This window comes from Pithys albifrons, chromosome 2 (assembly GCF_047495875.1).
Source record: "Pithys albifrons albifrons isolate INPA30051 chromosome 2, PitAlb_v1, whole genome shotgun sequence".
Taxonomy (NCBI): domain Eukaryota; kingdom Metazoa; phylum Chordata; class Aves; order Passeriformes; family Thamnophilidae; genus Pithys; species Pithys albifrons.
In genome coordinates, this window is record NC_092459.1 from 119,613,081 (window position 1) to 119,635,409 (window position 22,329).

Sequence of the window (22,329 nt, forward strand, 5' to 3'; positions counted from 1 at the left end):
GGAAGCACAGAGAGATGCAAAGCAGCTCCAGGAATACTCTGCTTTCCTTGTTAGGGAAAAGGAGTTTGTATCCCACATTTCTTGAGGAATAAACTGCCCTAAGGGGGCAGGGACTGTGGTCTGGGGGAAGGACAGAAGATTCACAGGAGCAATAAAGTTGTATAAAGGGCAGAGCCTGGTCAGGGAGTTGCTGGCTCAACATCTCCCTGGTGAACCAGCACCAGAAGATGCCAAATTCTGGGGGAGCCTCTGCAAAGAAAGGCTGGCACAGGAACAGGGCAGACTCAAACAATCCTCCTCGTGGCTTTTAATCACATTGTTCATTTCTAATTTCCTTTTACAGGTGGATATTTCCTTAAACAACCTTCTCAGTGGGACTAAATCACATTCTAGGCCTGAGTTTTGATTTAGGATTTGGAGCCTTTCTGAGGGCTCAGCTAAAGTTTGGGCCACTGAACACCAATGAGCTGATAATGATTTTTATGTTCATGGCTTCTCAAAATGAGACAGAAAATTATTTTCCTGGACATTCACACACATGGTCAAAGTGGGAGAACCCCTTTGAAATTCATGGCTGGCCCTGAATTTCCAGGGAAAAAGTTTGGGTTTGTGTGAGGGTTGGAACTGGAAGATCCTTAAGTCCAACCCAAACCCTTCTGTGGTTTTATGATGTTGAAACTTTCCAACATGTTTTTAGGCACATTATTCCAACACAATGACAGGATAAAGAACTTTAAAACATGTCTTGATTCCCAAGACTCTTCTCCAAAGGGTTTGTCCAACTGCCTCTCCAGCTACTCGGAAAAATGTGTTTATTGGGCTAATAAAACCCAGTGGAGGCAATTCAAGAGTCACTCTCTCTTAATGAGTTGCCATCCCTCAGTCACCTACAATTTAATTTTTCTGAGGCCCTGAGATTTTAATTTGGGTAATACTTCTATTAATTACAATGTCTAATAACAATGTCAAACGCAGACATCTGTTAAAAACATGTAATGTTAATTTATTGGAAAACCTCCAGCAGTGCTCAATTAAAATGTTCCCCTGTTAAGTCCCTGCATATGATTTGTAATGAAGAGCAAAATGAGATCCAGTTAATAAAAATAATGGAAAACTAAAAACAATGGGGTTTGAGTTGAAGATCGACAACGTTCAAGATGCAGAATGTTCCCTTAGGTGGCAGAGCAGGAATTTTTGGAATCAGGATATTCCAAAACGCTGGTTTGGGAGCCTTGATCTAAATGAGCATCTACAGGAAGAATTTCGTGGACTCACAGAATAGTTTGGGTGGCAAAGGACCTTAAAGCTCATCCAGTGCCACCCCCTGCCATGGGCAGGGACACCTCCCACTGTCCCAGGGAATCCAGCCTGGCCTTGGACACTCCCAGGGCTGGGCCATCCATCCTTTCTCTGGGAATTCCAGCCCAGCCCCTCCCCACCCTCCCAGCCAGCAATTCCTTCCCAATATCCCCTTTCCCAGCCCTGCCCTCTGGCACTGGGAAGCCATTCCCTGTGTCCTGTCCCTCCAGCCCTTGGCCCCAGTCCCTCTCCAGCTCTCCTGGAGCCCCTTCAGGCTCTGCAAGGGCCTCCAAGGTCTCCCTGGATCCTTCTCCTCTCCAGGCTGGACACCCCCAGCTCTCCCAGCCTGGCTCCAGAGCTGCCATTGGATCCATGCCCAGCCCAGCTCCAAACTGGGAAGGACTTCAGGGAACAAGGGGGTTCTCTGGGAATCTCGTGACTCAGCGAAGGGTCTCCCTTCCCCTTTGCTCCCATTGACATCCATGACTCCCATGAAAATCCTTCTAAATGGATTCTGAGTGTCCTTTATCCCTGAAACCCAGAATGGTTTGGGTTGGAAGGGACCTTAAAGATCATCCCATTCCATAGGCAGGGACACCTCCCACTATCCCAGGGTGCTCCAGCCTGGCCTTGGACACTCCCAGGGATCCAAAGGCAGCCACAGCTTCTCTGGGAATTCCAACCCAGCCCCTCCCCACCCTCCCAGCCACCAATTCCTTCCCAATATCCCCTTTCCCAGCGCTGCCCTCTGGCACTGGGAAGCCATTCCCTGTGTCCTGTCCCTCCAGCCCTTGGCCCCAGTCCCTCTCCAGCTCTCCTGGAGCCCCTTCAGGCTCTGCAAGGGCCTCCAAGGTCTACCTGGATCCTTCTCCTCTCCAGGCTGGACACCCCCAGCTCTCCCAGCCTGGCTCCAGAGCTGCCATTGGATCCATGCCCAGCCCAGCTCCAAACTGGGAAGGACTTCAGGGAACAAGGGGCTTCTCTGGGAATCTCGTGACTCAGCGAAGGGTCTCCCTGCCCCTTTGCTCCCATTGACATCCATGACTCCCATGCAAATCCTTCTAAATGGATTCTGAGTGTCCTTTATCCCTGAAACCCAGAATGGTTTGGGTTGGAAGGGACCTTAAAGATCCATCCCATTCCATAGGCAGGGACACCTCCCACTGTCCCAGGGTGCTCCAACCTGGCCTTGGACACTCCCAGGGATCCAAAGGCAGCCACAGCTTCTCTGGGAATTCCAGCCCAGCCCCTCCCCACCCTCCCAGCCACCAATTCCTTCCCAATATCCCCTTTCCCAGCCCTGCCCTCTGGCACTGGGAAGCCATTCCCTGTGTCCTGTCCCTCCAGCCCTTGGCCCCAGTCCCTCTCCAGCTCTCCTGGAGCCCCTTCAGGCTCTGCAAGGGCCTCCAAGGTCTCTGGCTCTAAATCCAGTCAGGATCCATCCCAGCCACCAGCATCCTCCAACTCCATGGAATCCCAGGATCCCAGAACAGTTTGGGTGGGAAGGAACCTCACAGCTCATCCCATTCCATGGGCACCTCCCACTGTCCCAGGTTGCTCCAACCTGGCCTTGGACACTTCTAGGGCTGGGCCATCCATCCTTTCTCTGGGAATTCCAGCCCAGCCCCTCCCCACCCTCCCAACCAGCAATTCCATCCCAATATCCCCTTTCCCAGCGCTGCCCTCTGGCACTGGGAAGCCATTCCCTGTGTCCTGTCCCTCCGGGTTCTTGTACAAATTCCCTCTCCTCTTCCCTGCAGGTTCCCTTCTCATACTGCAAAGCTCCTCCTTTCAAGGCTGAATGATCCCAATTCCCTCAGCCTTTTGCTGCACAAAACATCCCAGGAGATCCATATTAACCCTTATTTGTCACATTCTTCTCGCTGTGATTTCAGTTTTCCATCACAAGATATTTGTCTTGTGCCTTTAAACACCCTCACTCAGGCAGAGCCCTGCGTTAGGCAAGGGTGAGGTTTGCAGTTTCTATATTATATTAATTATCTTATCTTATCTTATACAATATATTATAGAATATATTATGTTATATATTATATTTAGATTTAAATATTATATATTTATGTATTTATTTTATATATATTTATTACATTATATACATACTATATATTATGTTATATTACAATATATTACATTGTTTTATTTTATTTATTTACATTTTTAATAATTCATCTTTGCAGTGCCAAGAATTAATAGGAGAATTATTAACTAATTATTAATTATTATAATATCTCTCTTTATTATACATATATTTATTTATTACATTATATACATAATACATATTATATTTATATATTATATTATATTATATTGTATTATATTATATTATATTATTATAATATATTTTATTATATTACATTATAATATATTACATTGTTTTATTTTTTGTTTACATTTTTTAATAATTAATCTTTGCAGTGCTGAGAATTAATAGGAGAATTATTAACTAATTATTAATTATTATAATATCTCTCTCTATTATATATATTTATTTATTAGATTATATACATAATATATATTATATTTATATATTATATTATTATAATATATTTTATTATATTCATTATAATATATTACATTGTTTTATTTTATTTATTCATTTACATTTTTCAATAATCCATCTTTGCAGTGCTGAGAATTAATGGGAGAATTATCAACTAATTCATAATTATTATAATATATCTTTATTTTAGATATATTTATTTATTACATTATATACATAATATATATTATATTTATACATTATATTATATTATATTATATTATATTATTATAAAATATTTTATTATATTACATTGTAATATATTACATTGTTTTGTTTTATTTATTTATTTACATTTTTCAATAATTCATCTTTGCAGTGCTGAGAAGTAATAGGAGAATTATTAACTAATTATTAATTATTATAATATCTCTCTTTATTATATATATATTTATTATATTATACACATAATATATGTTATATTTATATATTATATTATATTATATTATTATAATATATTTTATTATATTACATTATAATATATTACATTGTTTTATTTTATTTATTTACATTTTTCAATAATTCAGCTTTGCAGTGCTGAGAATTAATAGGAGAATTATTAACTAATTATTAATTATTATAATAGCTCTATTATATATATATTTATTACATTATATACATAATTTATATTATATTTATATATCATATTATATTTATTATATTATATTATGTTATATCACATTATCTTTATTATATTATCATATCATTATCAGATTATATTATATATATTTTATATATTTATGTTATATATATTCTATAATAGAAATTATAATATATATTTTATAGATATACTATATTATATATATTAAATATTATAGTTTTTATATATTTATTTTATATGCATTTATTTATATATATTTATTATATTATATTATATTATATTATATTATATTATATCATATCATATCATATCATATCATATCATATCATATCATATTATATTATATCGTATAGTATCATATTATATTACATTGTTCTATTTTATTTATTTATTTACATTTTTAAAAAATTCATCTCTGCAGTGCAGAGAATTAACAGGAGAATTAATAACTAATTAATAGGAGAAACAACCGGCCCTTTCCATGGACTGTTGCCACCCATGACCATTTCTGTGCCTCTCAGCACGTCCCCCCCAGTCCCTCCCTCTGGACTGCAGATGGATCTCAGGCTCACCCCCAGTCTGGTCCCAGCTCCTCCTCCCGGCCCCCCCAGCCCCCCCAGCCCCTCCAGGCCCAGCTGCCATTTCTTGTGCCCCGTGGGGATGGCAGAGCTCTCAGCAGTGTCTGGCTGGTGATGGAGCATCCCCTGGCACACCTTGCCCCCGGCTGGCAGCTCGGGCTCCCGGCAGCTGTGCCGGCTCAGCCCAGTGCCAGTGGTGCCCTGTCCTGTCCCCTGACAGTGACAAATGGCCAGCCCTGCTGCCCAGCTGAGCCTGAGGGGCCCAACCTCCCCTCCCAAGCTGCTTCAGGCCACCAGCAGCCTTTTCTCCAGCTGATGTTCCAGCAAAGGGGACCACGGAGCACCAGGGCTGGGCCAATCGGCTTTTCCGGGAAAAAACAAAGGGAATCCTGATCTTACTCCTTGAAGAAGCTCCAAATGTGATGGTAACTTATGGTGTTAGAAACCAAAATCTGCTGGTAACTAACCATGAGAATGGTGTTATAAAGTAAAATCTGATGGTAACTGAGGATGGTGTTAGAACCCAAAATCTGATGGTAACTATTGATGGTGTTAGAAACCGAAATCTGATGGTAACTAATGATGAGGAGGGTGTTAGAAACCAAAATCTGATAATAACTAATGAGAACAGGGTTATAAACCAAAATCTGGTGGTAACTAATGATGAGGAGAGTGTTAGAAACCAAAATCTGCTGGTATCTAACAATGAGGGTGGTTTTCTAAACCACTGCAGTGGGTTTGTGTGGGCAGGTTTGGTGGAACAAGATGGTCTTTAAGGGCTTCTCTTCCCACTCAAACCACTCCATGACTCTAGACCTAAAAAAATCACAGAATATGCTGAGTTGGAAGGGACCCTCAAGGATCATCAAGTCTACATCTTAAACCTGCACAGGACCATCCCCAAGAGTCCCACCCTGTACCCAAGAGGATCACTCAAACCCTCCTGGAGCTCTGTCAGCCTTGGGGCTGTGCCCACTGCCCTGGGGAGCCTGGTCAGTGCCCACCACCCTCTGGGGGAAGAACCTCTATCCAAGATCCATCCTCACCCTGCCCTGGCACAGCTCCAGGTCATTCCCTGGGTCCTTCACTGCTCACCCACAACTCCAGGTCATTCCCTGGGTCCTTCACTGCTCACCCATCACTCCATGTCATTCCCTGGGTCCTTCACTGCTCACCCACCACTCCAGATCATTCCCTGGGTCCTTCACTGCTCACCCACCACTCCAGACCATTCCCTGGGTCCTTCACTGCTCACCCATCACTCCAGGCCATTCCCTGGGTCCTGCACTGCTCACCCATCACTCCAGGCCATTCCCTGGGTCCTTCACTGCTCACCCACCACTCCAGGCCATTTCCTGGGTCCTTCACTGCTCACCCATCACTCCAGGTCATTCCCTGGATCCTTCACTGCTCACCCACCACTCCAGATCATTCCCTGGGTCCTTCACTGCTCACCCACCACTCCAGGCCATTCCCTGAGTCCTTCACTGCTCACCCACCACTCCAGGTCATTCCCTGGGTCCTTCACTGCTCACCCATCACTCCAGGTCCTTCCCTGGGTCCTTCACTGCTCACCCATCACTCCAGATCATTCCCTGGGTCCATCACTGCTCACCCATCACCCCAGGTCATTCCCTGGATCCTTCACTGCTCACCCATCACTCCAGGCCATTCCCTGGGTCCTTCACTGCTCACCCATCACTCCAGGTCATTCCCTGGGTCTTTCACTGCTCACTCACCACTCCAGGTCATTCCCTGGATCCTTCACTGCTCACCCATCACTCCAGGTCATTCCCTGGGTCCTTCACTGCTCACCCATCACTCCAGGTCATTCCCTGGATCCTTCACTGCTCACCCACCACTCCAGGACATTCCCTGGGTCCTTCACTCCTCTCCCAGGGGGAACATCCTCCCTCCCATGTCCCACAGAGCTGACACATCCAGATCAGACGAAGGAATTGGAATAAAACACATTTTTCAAATAAAATGGGAAGTCTTTACCCCAGTTATAAACATTTGCTGTAACTTCCCCATGAACAGCTACTGCAGTTTAAGGCTCATATTCTATTTCTTGGTAACTGGTAACACATCATAAAATATTTCATTCATTTTTTTCACTTTTATCACAGCAAATTTCAGCAGAAAACCAGAATTTCTTCTGAAAACCATTCAAATAAAGACTTTAACCCATTATAGCAAGAGGTAAAAACAAAGCAGGTGGTGGTGTGGGCTGGTAATTCCAACAGGATTTATCTCATCCCAAAGCCATCAGCTACAACATCCCAATCAAACCTTGAGGACATTTATCTCCCTGTGGTCACTAATTCAGGACTGAGATTGGCCAACTGAATGCAACAGTGTTTACTGTTTGTAAAGAGGTGATTTGTCATCTCCACTAGAACCCAATTTTGACATCATTTTCCAGGGAATCCTGTACTTCCAATGAATTTCCCTCCTCTGAGGAATAAAAAGAGCACACCAAGCCCACTGAGGACTCCCTGTGTCATTGTGGCAGCGTCAGTTGTACCCCAGAACTCATTCCTTGGGCAGACATAATTCCCTAAGGAACAGTGAATCCACTTCCCTCACATCACAGAAACTGAACTTCCTTTAAATCAAAAAATAGAAAGTATTTGGAACCCAATTCCACAACAGAAAACAGAATCAATTTTCTAAGTTCCCTCCTTTTATTTATAAGGTCTAATTAATAAAGTGCAGAAGCTTCTCATTCTTCCCAGTCTTCTCTTGCTCTGAACAACCTTAATAACAGAATTTGAGTCTTCACATCTATTATTCTACCCTGCCACAGGTTGGGCAGAGAAGCTGTGGCTGCTCCATCCCTGGAAATGTCCAAGGCCACGTTGGAGCAACCTGGGACAGTGGGAGGTGTCACTGCCAATGGAATGAGATGATCCTCAATGACCTTTACAACCCAAAGCATTCCATAATTCCATAATTATCCACTGCAATGAACTGCCATGCTGAGCTGACACTGTCATTGAATAAAGTTTGTGATTTCAAAGAATCATAGAATCATAAAATCACAGAATGGATTGGGTTGGAAAAGCCCTCTGAGATCATCAAGTCCAACCCTTGGTCCAACTCCAGTCCCTTTACCAGATCATGGCACTCAGTGCCACGGCCAAGCTCAGCTGCAAAACCTCCAGGGATGGGGAATCCACCCCCTCTCTGGGCAGCCCATTCCAATCCCTGAGCACTCTCTCTGCAAAGAAGTTTTTTCTCATCTCCAACTTCAATTTCCCCTGGCAGAGCTTGAGCCCATCGTGCCCCCTTGTCCTATTGCTGAGTGCCTGGGAGAAGAGACCAACCCCCACCTGGCCACAACTTCCCTTCAGGCAGTTCCAGACAGTGCTGAGGTCACCTCTGAGCCTCCTCTTCTCCAGGCTGAACACCCCCAGCTCCCTCAGCCTCTCCCCACAGCACTTGTGCTCCACTCCCTTCTCCAGCCTCGTTGCTCTTCTCACTTGGGTTGGAAGAGACCTCTGAGATCATCAGTTCCAACCCTTGATCCAACCCCACTGTGATCACCAGCCCAGGGCACTCTGTGCCCTGGGCTGGTGATCACAGTGGGGTTGGATCAAGACATGGTGGATTCTCGGTCCCTGAAGGTGTTTCAGAGGACACTCAGTGCCATGTCCAGTCCCTTCTCCAGCCTCGTTGCTCTTCTCTGGCCCCGCTCCAGCCCCTCAATCTCTTGCCTCAACTCAGGGGCCCAGAACTGAACACAACACTCAAGGTGTGGCCTCCCCAAGGCAGAGTCCAGGGGAAGGGTCACTGCCCTGGGCCTGCTGGCCACGCTCCTTTGGATCCAGGCCAGGATCCCCTTGGCCTTCTTGGCCACCTGGGCACACTGGTGGCTCCTCTTGAGCTTCCTGTCCCTCAGTCCCCCCAGGTCCCTCTGCCTGGCTGCTCTCCAGCCACTCTGTGCCCAGCCTGGAGCGCTGCAGGGGGTTGGGGTGGCCAAAGGGCAGGACCTGCACTTGGCCTTGTTGAACCTCATCCCATTGGAATCAGCCCATCCCTCCAGCCTGTCCAGATCCCTCTGCAGAGCCCTCCTGCCTTCCAGCCTGTCCAGATCCTTCTCCAGATCCCTCCAGCCTGTCCAGATCCCTCTGCAGAGCCCTCCTGCCTTCCAGCAGGTCGACACTCCCTCCCAACTTGGTGTCATCAGCAAATTTGCTGCTGATGGACTCAATCCCCTCATCTAAATCATCAATAAAGATGTTAAACAGGAGAGGACCCAACACAGACCCCTGGGGACACCACTGGTGACCGGCCACCAGTTGGATGCAGCTCCACTCACCAGCACTCTCTGGGCCCAGCAAAGCAAAGGGCAGACAAAGCAGAAATGGGGGAGATAAAACAGATATGGATTTTTTACCATTTTTTCCCACATAAAATGACAAACCCAATGATATATTTGTGCTTTAATGTGTCTTGATTTCCCAGAAATAAATATAACCTCAAGTGCCCTGAGTTTATAATGCCTGGTTTGCACAACACCCCAACAGTCCTGCAATATTTTTATCTTTATATTACTGCAATAGTGCTGCAAATGTGGCTCTAATTTTGTGCTGATTTTTCTTGCCTCGTGTTTTTGGAGCAGCTGCAGCTTCAAGGACAGTTTTCCACAGGGATTCAACAGATTTTTTCCCAGGAGCTCAACACTTTATTCTGTGGGATCTTTCCCAAAACTTTGTTATTTCAGGTAGTCAAGGGGAATAAATAGACTGGGTAATGCCCACAGATAAAAGGCTCAAACTGACACTATCAGAGCTCCAATATATCAAATTATTCAGTGACAAAAATTCTATAATTAAGTTTCCCTGACCTTCTCATGTTCAAACCTTCCAGTAACAATAATTATGTTTTTCTCAACACTTTCTAAGACCTCTCAAAGGAAGATCATGTTTCATGCTCTGGATCCATAAAACACTCCAGACCCAAATTAACAAGCAGGGAGGGAATAAGGGAAATATAATTGCTGGGTTTATAAAGGATACTGATGAACTTTCCTTGGGATTTGAAACTTGGAAATTTAAGTTATGTGTTCAATATAAATAGAGAGGGGTGATGGCTTACCTGGTGGGTTCATTAAGTTAATAAAACAATGATGAGGTCAGTAGTGACCTGTGTGGGATTGGCATCTCTGAAGTGGTTCATCCAGAAAGAGGATGGTCAAGGGGGCAAAAATGGGATGGTCAAGGGGGAAAAAATGGGATGGTCAAGGAGAAAAAATGGGATGGTCAAGGGGACAGAAATGGGATGGTCAAGGGGGCAAAAATGGGATGGTCAAGGGGGCAAAAATGGGATGGTCAAGGGGACAAAAATGGGATGGCCCAGGGGGTAAAAAAGGGATGGTCAAGGGGGAAAAAATGGGATGGTCAAGGAGGAAAAATGGGATGGTCAAGGGGGCAAAAATGGGATGGTCAAGGGGGAAAAATGGGATGGTCAAGGGGGAAAAATGGGATGGTCAAGGGGATAAAAATGGGATGGTCAAGGGGGAAAAATGGGATGGTCAAGGGGGAAAAATGGGATGGTCAAGGGGGAAAAATGGGATGGTCAAGGGGGAAAAATGGGATGGTCAAGGGGGAAAAAATGGGATGGTTAAGGGGGAAAAATGGGATGGTCAAGGAGAAAAAATGGAATGGTCAAGGGGGAAAAATGGGATGGTCAAGGGGACAAAAATGGGATGGTCAAGGGGGCAAAAATGGGATGGTCAAGGGGGCAAAAATGGGATGGTCAAGGGGGCAAAAATGGGATGGTCAAGGGGGAAAAATGGGATGGTCAAGAGGGTAAAAAGAGAATGGCCAAGGGGAAAAAAAAAGGATAGTCAAGAGGGAATAAAAAGGATGGTCAAGTGGACAAAAATGGGATGGTCCAGGGGATAAAAATGGGATGGTCAAGGGGGCAAAAATGGAATGGTCAAGGGGGCAAAAATGGGATGGTCAAGGAGAAAAAATGGGATGGTCAAGTGGACAAAAATGGGATGGTCCAGGGGGTAAAAAAGGGATGGTCAAGGGGGAAAAATTGGGATGGTCAAGGGGGCAAAAATGGGATGGTCAAGGGGGCAAAAATGGGATGGTCAAGGGGGAAAAATGGGATGATCCAGGGGGTAAAAAAGGGATGGTCAAGGGGGAAAAAATGGGATGGTCAAGAGGGTAAAAAGAGGATGGCCAAGGGGAAAAAAAAAGGATGGTCAAGGGGGGAAAATGGGATGGTCCAGGGGATAAAAAGATGATGGTCAAGGGGGAAAAATGGGATGGTCAAGGGGATAAAAATGGGATGGTCAAGAGGGTAAAAAGAGGATGGTCAAGGGGGAAAAAAAAGGATAGTCAAGGGGAAAACAATGGGATGGTCAAGGGGGTAAAAAAGGCTCAGGGATCTTTAATTTTGGTAATACGGTTCTATTTCTACAAATTCCACTGCCTTGCCCAAAGTAAATCCACAACTTGTTCTCAGTGTGCCCAATGCAGAGCTGAGGGAACATTCCTGCCAATAATGGAAATCAGTCACATTTTAAGTTTATTTGCTTTGCCTACCTTGGCTTCACTTCTCTATTTGCTTTTCACAAACATTCAGTGGATTGAATTTTCCTGCTCCGACTGTGGAAGGGAAAACAATTTCCAAGATGACCAAAGTGGGTGTTCAAAAAAGAGAATTTCAAATTCACCCTCCCAAATGTGTCTCACTGACTTCTGAGAGCCTCTGGAGCACCTCCCACTTCAGGGTTTGCAATGAGTTTATTCTCAGCACAAAAAATGTTGGTTAAATCACCAATATTGTAATTAAATGATAAAATTATTGCGTTGGTTTATTTATTTTTTTTAACAATGCAGCTGCAGATATTTTAATAAAGACTCCACTTTCCTGCTTGGGCATGTCAGTTAATAGAAATTATTATTGTTATTATTGGTATTTTTTTTTAACAATGCAGCTGCAGACCTTTCAATAAGGGACTTTTCATGATGATGGATTAGGAAATTACCTCGGGGGATAAGAAAGGGAGCCAAGTCCACGCCTGAAATGATACACTGAAGTGTAAAGATTGGAAGAAAAAGCACAACATCATGTTCAGCTGGAGAGAAAAATAATAGAAGAAAGCAAAATATCAGTGGTTATTCTAGAGAGGTGATGTTCACCAATGGCAGCCTCAAAGGATTTAACATCTCAGCCTAAGACAGCTGCAAGTCTGTTAAAAATCAGAGTCAAAGAATTAATTTTTATCCTTCCCACAGCAATATTTTACCTTCCTGCAGAGAAAAAAAAAAAAAAAGAATATAAATTCAAACACTTGTCTTTCAGGCTCTTAAAATTTCTGCATTAGACACAGATTTTCATTCTGACTGATCTAATAAGTCCCATTATTCTCATCTGGGCTCTCAGCAACTCAAGAAGTAATTCCCATGAACCTCAGGCTGTTCCAGCCCATCAGAGCAGCTCTGAGGACTCGGGGGATGAAGAGGAAGGAGCTGAGGAAGGCACAGGAAGGGATGGCAGGGAATGCTGCACCTGGAATTCTGGGATTCCCAAGAAATGCTCCAACAAAATAAAACCCAACTAAGTCTCTAAAGCTGAGGCAGCTGGGGGGGCTCAGCCTGGAGAAAAGGAGGCTCAGAGGTGACCTCAGCACTGTCTGGAACTGCCTGAAGGGAAGTTGTGGCCAGCTGGGGGTTGGTCTCTTCTCCCAGGCACTCAGCAATAGGACAAGGGGGCACGATGGGCTCAAGCTCTGCCAGGGGAAATTGAAGTTGGATATCAGGAAAAAATCCTTTGCAGAGAGAGTGCTCAGGGATTGGAATGGGCTGCCCAGAGAGGGGGTGGATTCCCCATCCCTGGAGGTTTTTCAGCTGAGCTTGGCCGTGGCACTGAGTGCCTGTCCTAGTTCAGCAGGAGGGACCAGCTAACCCTGTGTGGGGTGATCAAAGCTGTGTATTCTACCCCCTTTATTCATTCCCCAAGGTCAATGGGCCATTAGCAGCAGCTGCCCAGGGAGCCATTATCACTTCACACCCAGCCTGAGGGGGCGGAGCTGCTAATGGGCCATCAACAGCTCAACACCCCCTGGCTCCCAGAGTTAATCACCCATTGTGTGAGTCCCCGCCCAGGGGGAGGGACTGAGTGCTCCCTGAGGGTACATAAGTGGTGGGTAAGAAGACCTCAGGAACCTCTCGTCAGATCCAGAAGAGCAGCAGGACCTTGACAGGAGGAGATCCCCGCTCTTGCCCAGACCACAGCCCTCGCCTGCACCAACAGGTTTTTCTTTTCCTTTTGCTCTGGACTTGGGGGAACCACAGGGGGTCTCAGCACAAGGGCAAACAAACCCCCTTGGGTTTGTGCCCCAGGACACTGGGTTATACTGCTGGGGTTTTGTGAGTTGAAAGCCATTTCCCTTGTGTGTCAGTGTTGCTATTGTAATATTATTATTAAATTTTAGGTCTGACTTATAATCTCTCTCGTGGTGAGTTCATTTCCCCTGCTGGTTCACCTTTAAACCAGCACAGTGCTATGATCTGGTAAAGGGACTGGAGTTGGCCCAAGGGTTGGACTTGATGATCTCAGAGGTCTTTTCCAACCCAATCCATTCTATGATTCTCTGATTCTATGACTCCAAATTTGGGCCAAGGAAGCAGAACTTTCAACCACAGCACTAATAAGGATCAATAATGACAAAATGACACTTTGATTAGAGCCAACTGAGAGGAAAAAAAAGATCTGGACACAGTTCATGGCGGCAGGAAAAAGCAGAGACTGGAAAAATGCCAAGCCATTTAAATTAGAGCTTGATTCTGCACCTTCCCCTTCTGCCCTTGCACAACCAGCAGAGCTGAGATAAGGGGCAAAGTCCTCCTAGAGCTGCAAGGGTGACTTGATTTATTTTCAAATTCTGGGAGCTTTCCAAATCTGAAACAGGCTGTCAGCTTGTTGATAAATTAGAGGAGGTGACAGGCAGTATTTGGTTTGGGAAATGTTCTCAAAAATAACTCCTTGAATGTCTCTCCTCCCTTTGCACTCATCCTGCCTTGCCACTCCCCCAGGTATGGAAGGGTTGGGAGAAGTTTCTTCAGGGCCATCACTTCAGTAGCAGCCAAAACCAATTCGAGGCATCCTCAAAATCCTTCCAAGTGGTTTGGATTCCCTGCAGGAAATCAGGGAAAAGCCTCAACTGATTGTTTGCTTATCACCTCGAGCACATTCACTGAGGGCAGGAGAACAAGGAGATCAACTGGTCAACTCCTACTCATCCTGCTCCTCTCCCAGGAGGTGAGGAACAGGCACACACAAAGCTCTGGAAGGACACACTCCCAGATGGACAGGGAGTGGCCAGAATCCTGGAATTCATAGAATCACAGAATTGACTGGGTTGGAAAAACCCTCCGAGATCATCAAGTCCAACCCTTGGTCCAACTCCAGTCCCTTTACCAGATCATGGCACTCAGTGCCACGGCCAAGCTCATCTTAAACACCTCCAGGGATGGGGAATCCACCCCCTCTCTGGGCAGCCCATTCCAATCCCTGAGCACTCTCTCTGCAAAGAAGTTTTTTCTGCTCTTCAATTTCCCCTGGCAGAGCTTGAGCCCATCGTGCCCCCTTGTCCTATTGCTGAGTGCCTGGGAGAAGAGACCAACCCCCACCTGGCCACAACTTCCCTTCAGGCAGTTCCAGACAGTGCTGAGGTCACCTCTGAGCCTCCTCTTCTCCAGGCTAAACACCCCCAGCTCCCTCAGCCTCTCCCCACAGCACTTGTGCTCCAGTCCCTTCTCCAGCCTCGTTGCTCTTCCTGGAGACTTCCCTTCTTCAGTTGAACCCTCTCAGGTCTCCCTGGAGCTTTCCCTTCTCCACCTGAACCCTCTCAGGTCTTCACAGAATCACAGAATGGATTGGGTTGGAAAAGCCCTCCCAGATCATCAAGTCCAACCCTTGGTCCAACTCCAGTCCCTTTACCAGATCATGGCACTCAGTGCCACGGCCAAGCTCAGCTGAAAAACCTCCAGGGATGGGGAATCCACCCCCTCTCTGGGCAGCCCATTCAACTGTTGTTCTCCAGTGTTAATTCAGAATTTGGGAAGCTGCTCAGTGGCTCTGAGTCAAAAAAAAGCCCCAGCAAAGATCCCTCCCTGCTGTGTCCATGACTCAGAAGAGCCAAAAGTCTCACACCGTTGGTAATTCAATTTATAAATATATTTAATATAGTAAAACAAGGGGGAAAAAAGGCAAGGAAGTTACTGTAGTGCTGTGATATCTTTGGAAATATTCAGGCACTGAAATGAAGCTGAGGCTGCTTTAGATGCCTGAGATAACTGAGCCACCTGAACTAAATTGTTGCAGGAGAGGAAGAGATTTATAGGCATGTCTTGGTTGTTGGAGCTCACTGAGCACACCCAGATTTCACACCCCCAGCAAAAAGAAGCCCCTGGAAAAAGGGCAGACTCCCTGGGAAAAGAACTGGAGTAAAGAGACACTGATTGAAGCAACTGAATAATATTCAAGCTGAAGAATCCCAGAATGGTTTGGGTTGGAAAAACTTGGGCAGAGACACCTTCCACCATCCCAGGTTGCTCCAAGCCCTGTCCAACCTGGCCTTGGACACTCCCAGGGATGGGGCAAAAGAATTCCTTCCTTATGGACAATTCAAACCTCCCTCTTTCAGCTCAAAAAAAGACAACCATAAATGAAAAGTAAAGGAAAGACAATAAAGTTGATGGGTATAAAGCAATGTCAGGACATGCAGAGTGATTAATTAACAAACCATTAGATTGCATTCATTTATTCAGGCAGTTTTTCCTCTGTTAAACCCAGCATCATATTTTTGATTGCCATCAAATGGTTTCCATCCCCTTTTCCAAGGAGAATTCCAGAGGTAGAGTTTGGACAGATGAACGAGGAGGGAACAGAATTAATCCTGGGAACAGGAGGGAACAGAATTAATTAATCCTGTTCCCAGTAAGTGCATTGGGAATGGCCAGGGCTCCCATCACCACAAATAAATCCCATTACCACCAGTCAGGAATCACTTTGGGAAACAACAGGTAGGAAAAAAAAATATCTCCAACCTCTTCTCACACTCACCAGGAAAACTGGAGCCCCAGGAATGGTTTGTGCCCAGAGACCTCGTGGTCCATCACAGATCCAGAGCCCAGGGCAGGGGAAAAGCCCCAACTCAGAGCCATTTAATTTGGGCCTGATTAGTGAGTTTGATGTTCAGATCAGGATTAAATGTTAATGACTTAATCAGCAACGGGAAGAGATGATAATTTGAATTAGTGTTAGTTCTTGACAAGGAAAAAAATGGAGTACAGGGAAATGAAGTGACTTCAGTCAAGAAGTCACAGTAGATCCAACCATGGACATAAACTGTGGGAACTCTAAATACTCTCAAGTCAGACAAACATTTGGAGTCACCCTGAAATGTGTCCCAGGCTTTCTGGGAAAGGCAGATCATCCCATCCAACACTTGCAGCTGGGGATAATATTCCAGAAGTGTGAGAGACAAAAGCCCTGAAAAGCAGAAGGCAAAATTTCCAAGAGAAATGGGAATCATGGGCTGCAAACCTGAGGCTTGACCATGTGAATGGAACCAAATCACTGCTCCAGCCAAACTGAACTGCATTCCAATGGACATTGCAGGAGCATGGAATGGGTTGGGTTGGAAGCACCTTAAAGATCATCTCATCCACCTCCTGCCATGGGCAGGGACATCTTCCACCAGCCCAGGCTGCTCCAGGAGAATCCGACCTGGCCTTGGACACTCCCAGGGCTGGGGCAGCCACAGCTCCTCTGGGAATTCCAGCCCAGCTCCTCCCCACCCTCCCAGCCACCAATTCCTTCCCAATATCCCATCTATCCCTTCCTTCTGGCAGTGGGAAGCCATTCCCTGTGTCCTGTCCCTCCAGCCCTTGGCCCCAGTCCCTCTCCAGCTCTCCTGGAGCTCCTCCATGCTCTGGAAGGTCTCCAAGGTCTCTGGCTCTAAATGCAATAAGGATCCATCCCAGCCAGAGCATCCTCCAATTCCATAGAATCCCAGAGTGATTCAGATTGGAAGGACCTCAAAGGTCATCCCATTCCATGGGCAGGGACACCTTCCACCATCCCAGGGTGCTCCAGCCTGGCCTTGGACACTCCCAGGGCTGGAGCAGCCACAGCTTCTCTCAGAATTCCAGCCCAGCCCCTCCCCACCCTCCCAGCCACCAATTCCTTCCCAATATCCCCTTTCCCAGCCCTGCCCTCTGGCACTGGGAAGCCATTCCCTGTGTCCTGTCCCTCCAGCCTTGGCCCCAGTCCCTCTCCAGCTCTCCTGGAGCTCCTCCAGGCTCTGGAAGGTGCTCCAAGGTCTCCTTGGATCCTTCTCCTCTCCAGGTGACCCCCCCAGCTCTCCCAGCCTGTCTCCATATAATTAATGTATAAAACAGACTCAAGCCAAACTCATTTATATAATTACAAATCTCCAGACAGCAATTAGTGATGGAGAATTATGGTCAGAAGAGGCACCACTCTGTGTTGGTTCATTATGTGCAACGTGGTGATGCCTGAGGTGTCACCAGGGTGAAGGACAGAGGACAACGAAGGGGCCCAGGGGGTCTGTCACCCCTGTCAGTGTTAGTGCTGCTCTCCAAACATTCCTGCCAAAAGCTGGGCTGAGATTCCAGCAGGATGAAACCCCTGGAAGAAGCTCTGTTGGTGTTTAAGCAGCACTTTCTGAGTTGAGATTGCTCCACTCTTGCAAAGGAATCCCATGGGAAGATCTCCCTCAAAGGGGAAAATCCTCCTGGAAAAGGTGCCCCCCATGAATGAAAGTCAATATTTTCTGGCCAAGCTGATCAAGGAGCAAAATATTACAAAGCACTCCCAGAATCCACAGGAATTCCTGGTGAGGAAACAAAATATTACAAAGCATTCCCAGAAACCACAAGGATTCCTGGTGAGGAAAAGATGCAAACAGTGAGCAGGAGTTTTTCCCTCCCAAGCTCAGTGTTGGTTAATTGCTAATTGCCAATTAAGTCTGACCACTGCTGACAGCAGATTCAGGTCACATTCCCTATAAAACTGCCAGACTTCCAGTGCTTAAAGGGAATTTTCCCATTCCAATCTCTGCATCCCTTGGATATTTATGAGTTCCAGATGACTTCAATTCAGCCACTTGTCAGAACAAATGTTAAGAAAATGAAGGAATGTTTTAACCATATTTAAAAGGCTTTGAAATCATTTAATTCAAGAATTCCAGTTGTTTGGAAACAGGAATTTGAGTGTGGACCTTGCCTTGCTCAGTGTAATGTGGGCAATTCCCATTGTTTTAATCCCTGGAATGAACTGGGAAGGGACCAGCTGGGATTAAATGGTGAGGGACAGGAGGGACTTTATTCCCAGTTTCCATTTCCACACAGAATTCTCATTTATTCCCTCCCACCTGGTCTTATCCTACATTAAATCCCAGAAATTCCCATCTCAGCAACCTCACCTGGAAGATTTTGAACAAATAAAACTCAGCAAGAAGATAAAGAACTTGCAGGTTTGAGCTGATGACAGTTCCTGCCTCAATAATTAGGGGCTGTTAATTAGGTGCAAACCCACAACTTCACAATGAAGCCATCCCACAATTCTGATTAATTTTATGGGAATATTTTGCCATGACATCACTGCACTTTCTCTCCATTCTTTTTCCACAGGAAAAGAAAAAACCAGCAGCACTTCCCAGAGTTTTGGTGAAGGTTCTTCTGTTTAGTTTTGGTTTTAATCTGCAAAAAGGTTCCATTCTTTGGACCCTGTAAATCAAATTAAGGCCTGTCTGGGGACTCATCAGCCCAAGCATCTAATGAAGAAAATACATCAGGGCTGATGCAAATTTATGGGAGGATTTTTGCACAAAGGAAAGAACCAAAATAGCCAAAGAGAACCACATATTAATGAGCAAAAAAAAATAAATATTCTCAGCAATGCTCCAAGGAATCCAATTCTCTGGATGTCCCAGAGCCAAATTCTGACACAGGTTACTAAGATTTAAATTCTATTTTCTTTCTGCTTTGACAGGGAAGGAATGTACCTAAAATACAAACATTTCCTGGAAATCAGACATTAAAAGCAACAGAGATATCAGACAGTCTCTGCTGATGCTGCATTTTTATTCCTTCCCTAAAAATAATGAATCAAATGTCCAGAACAACTCAAAATATTCAGTGTCATTATTAGATATTTTTGTTTACTGGGGGGGTTCCTATAACTTTATTTTAACTGGGGGGAAAAAAACTTCAATGACTGACTAAAATATTTGTTCTCCTTGAGGGCAGTGGGGTTTAATTTAATTTAATTCAATTTAATCCTTTAGTCCAACACTAAGACACGTGATCCTGTTCCTACTGACTTTTCTGCTGGTCTCCACTATTTGGGTTCCCAAATCCCCAAAAAATCATTACCCATCAGCCTGAACAGTTCCAGACTCAGCTGTGCCCCTTTTGGCAGCCACACAACTCAAGTGACACCTTTGCTGCCACTAAAATTCCAGGGAATTCTCTAAAATACGTTGTTTTTTCTCACACTTGTTAATACAAACCTTGTGCAGAATCAGAGATTTCTCCCAGGGGTTTTTTTTCCCCTCCCTTTCCACCCAGTTTCCACTCAGCAAAAGAACAAACCCCAATTTTTAATGCAGGTGAGCAGAGCTTAATTATTAATTTCATCCCAAACTGTTTACAAGTTCATTAGCAAATACAAACCCAGATGAAGATAAACCTGCAGATCCTCTGTGGTTCAATTCCACGTGGGATTTTATTACCCTCAATAACTGGGAGCTGTTCAAAAGTCTAAGCAGAAAAAACCAGCCAGAACTAACAATTATAATACCCAGAATATCTAGAAGAGCTACATATCTATAATATCTGTATATCTGTAATATCTGGATGTCTATAATATCTATATATCTAGAATATCTACCTATCCAGATGTCCCAGTTGAGCAGGTGGGCCCAGTTTATCCCTGGGTGGGGGTGACCAAAGCTGGGCATTCTCCACCCTCCAGCCATTGCCCACCAACTGGCAACAACGGCCCATTGGCAGCAGCTGCCCAGGGCACACCCCACCCCTCAGCCTGGGAGCTGCCTGGGAAAGAAGCCTGGCAGAGAAGAGCTGGGACAACTCCCCTCCAGGGACTCCTTGGCACCTCCACACCCACCTCAGGGCTCAGCTCTGCTCAGGGGCCACCAACCAGTCCAAAATCCCCCCTGGCTCACACAGTCACATCCCCCAGGCTGGAACTCCCTGCCCTGGGGGAGCCACTGGGGGCTCCCACCCAAACCTCAGGGGACGCAATCTTGGCCTTTGGCCACCTCTGGCACCACTCCTGGCATCCAGAGGAGGAGCAGACCCTGCACAGGAGGAGCCCACCCCTCTCCCCCAGACTGTGCCATCATCTGCACCAACAGCTTTGTCCCTTCCTTTGCCTTTGCACTCGGGGGAACCACGTGGGGCTCAGCACAGGGGCCACCAAACCCCCCTGTGTTTGTGCCCCAGGGGGTGGGTTACACTGCTGGGCTTTGGGGGTTAAACCCAATTGCTCTTTGGGCCATTGCATTGATTGCAATATTGGTATTAAATTGTAACTCTGACTTAGAATCTCTCTTGTGGTGGGTTCGTTTCTCCTCCTGGTTTCCCTTTAAACCAGCTCAGTGGAATATCTATATATCTGGAATATCTAGATGTCTATAATATCTATATATATACAATATCTCTATATCTATAATATCTCTATATCTATAATATCTCTATATCTATAATATCTCCAAGGGTGTTTCCATCATTTCCATTAAATTATGGCCTTTCCTTCCACCGCAACTCCACACACACATTTTTTTCCCCGTGGAACTTCTTAAGTTTTGAAGATTTCTCTGACAGGTTTGTCACCAAAAGAGCAACATTTGGAATCCTCCCCAGATCCCACTAATAAGTGCACTTGGAAAATCCCTCCATGTGCTTTTTCCTTGGATGTTTGGGAGCCTTGAGGACATTGAAGCTTTTGTAAACCTCCATTAAAGAGCTTTTCAGGAACACCTGGTGTAGTTTCCATAGAAACGGCTGAGCATCATTTCTGGGAGAACACAAAACCTTTTTCCAACACTTCTGGTGGTAATTTTCTCCAACTGACCTCCAGGTAATGAATGTGATGGTTTCACCTCCTCTTGAAGGTTATTTTCTAAGAAACAAACTGTATTACTCCTTTAAAAATCTGAATGCATCATCCCAAGCAACTCCAAGGATCTTGGAAGTTTGAGATCTACTCATTGTATGTGTGGCCAGTTCGTGTTTCTGCTTCTTCTGGGATGTTCCTCTGACCTGGGGAAGATTCCACTCCCAGAATCAGCAGAAACCTGAGACAAGAAACCCAACAAAACTGGAGTTGTCCACCTGTTGAAAGTTGTGACTTCAAAAATGAAGCATTTCTTGCATGACTTGCAGCAAACATGAACACCTTGAGTGTTGTGTTCAGTTCTGGGCCCCTCAGTTGAGGCAAGAGATTGAGGGGCTGGAGCGGGGCCAGAGAAGAGCAACGAGGCTGGAGAAGGGACTGGAGGTGGCACTGAGTGTCCTCTGAAACACCTCCAGGGACAGAGAATCCAACATGTCTTGATCCAACCCCACTGTGATCACCAGCCCAGGGCACAGAGTGCCCTGGGCTGGTGATCACAGTGGGGTTGGATCAAGGGTTGGAACTGATGATCTCAGAGGTCTCTTCCAACCCAACTGAGAAGAGCAACGAGGCTGGAGAAGGGACTGGAGCACAAGTGCTGTGGGGAGAGGCTGAGGGAGCTGGGGGTGTTTAGCCTGGAGAAGAGGAGGCTCAGAGGTGACCTCAGCACTGTCTGGAAGTGCCTGAAGGGAAGTTGTGGCCAGGTGGGGGTTGGTCTCTTCTCCCAGGCACTCAGCAATAGGACAAGGGGGCACGATGGGCTCAAGCTCTGCCAGGGGAGGTTTAGGATGGATATCAGGAAGAAATTCTTTGCAGAGAGAGTGCTCAGGGATTGGAATGGGCTGCCCAGAGAGGGGGTGGATTCCCCATCCCTGGAGGTTTTTCAGCTGAGCTTGGCCGTGGCACTGAGTGCCATGATCTGGTAAAGGGACTGGAGTTGGACCAAGGGTTGGACTTGATGATCTCTGAGGTCTTTTCCAACCCAATTGATTCTTTGATTCTATGATTCTAATTGATAATGAAAGACCCCAAAAGAAACCAGCACAAAAAAACCCCACATTTTACAGAGACAAACACACTAAACTCAAGTTACAACCCAG

General features: G+C 45.6%; 1 protein-coding gene across 4 annotated transcripts in view; it reads right to left on the reverse strand.

Moving 5' to 3' along the window:
* MSRA (methionine sulfoxide reductase A) overlaps nt 1-22,329 on the reverse strand; it is a 277,850-nt gene that overhangs the window by 203,878 nt on the left and 51,643 nt on the right. Inside the window, exon 1 of one of the 4 annotated variants that reach the window (XM_071547607.1) lies at nt 12,045-12,066. The exons of the other annotated variants lie outside the window; for them this stretch is intronic. The gene's annotated coding sequence lies outside the window, so the exon portion shown is untranslated. Of the gene's footprint in view, nt 1-12,044; nt 12,067-22,329 lie in introns of those variants that run through there. 4 annotated transcript variants of the gene reach the window in all.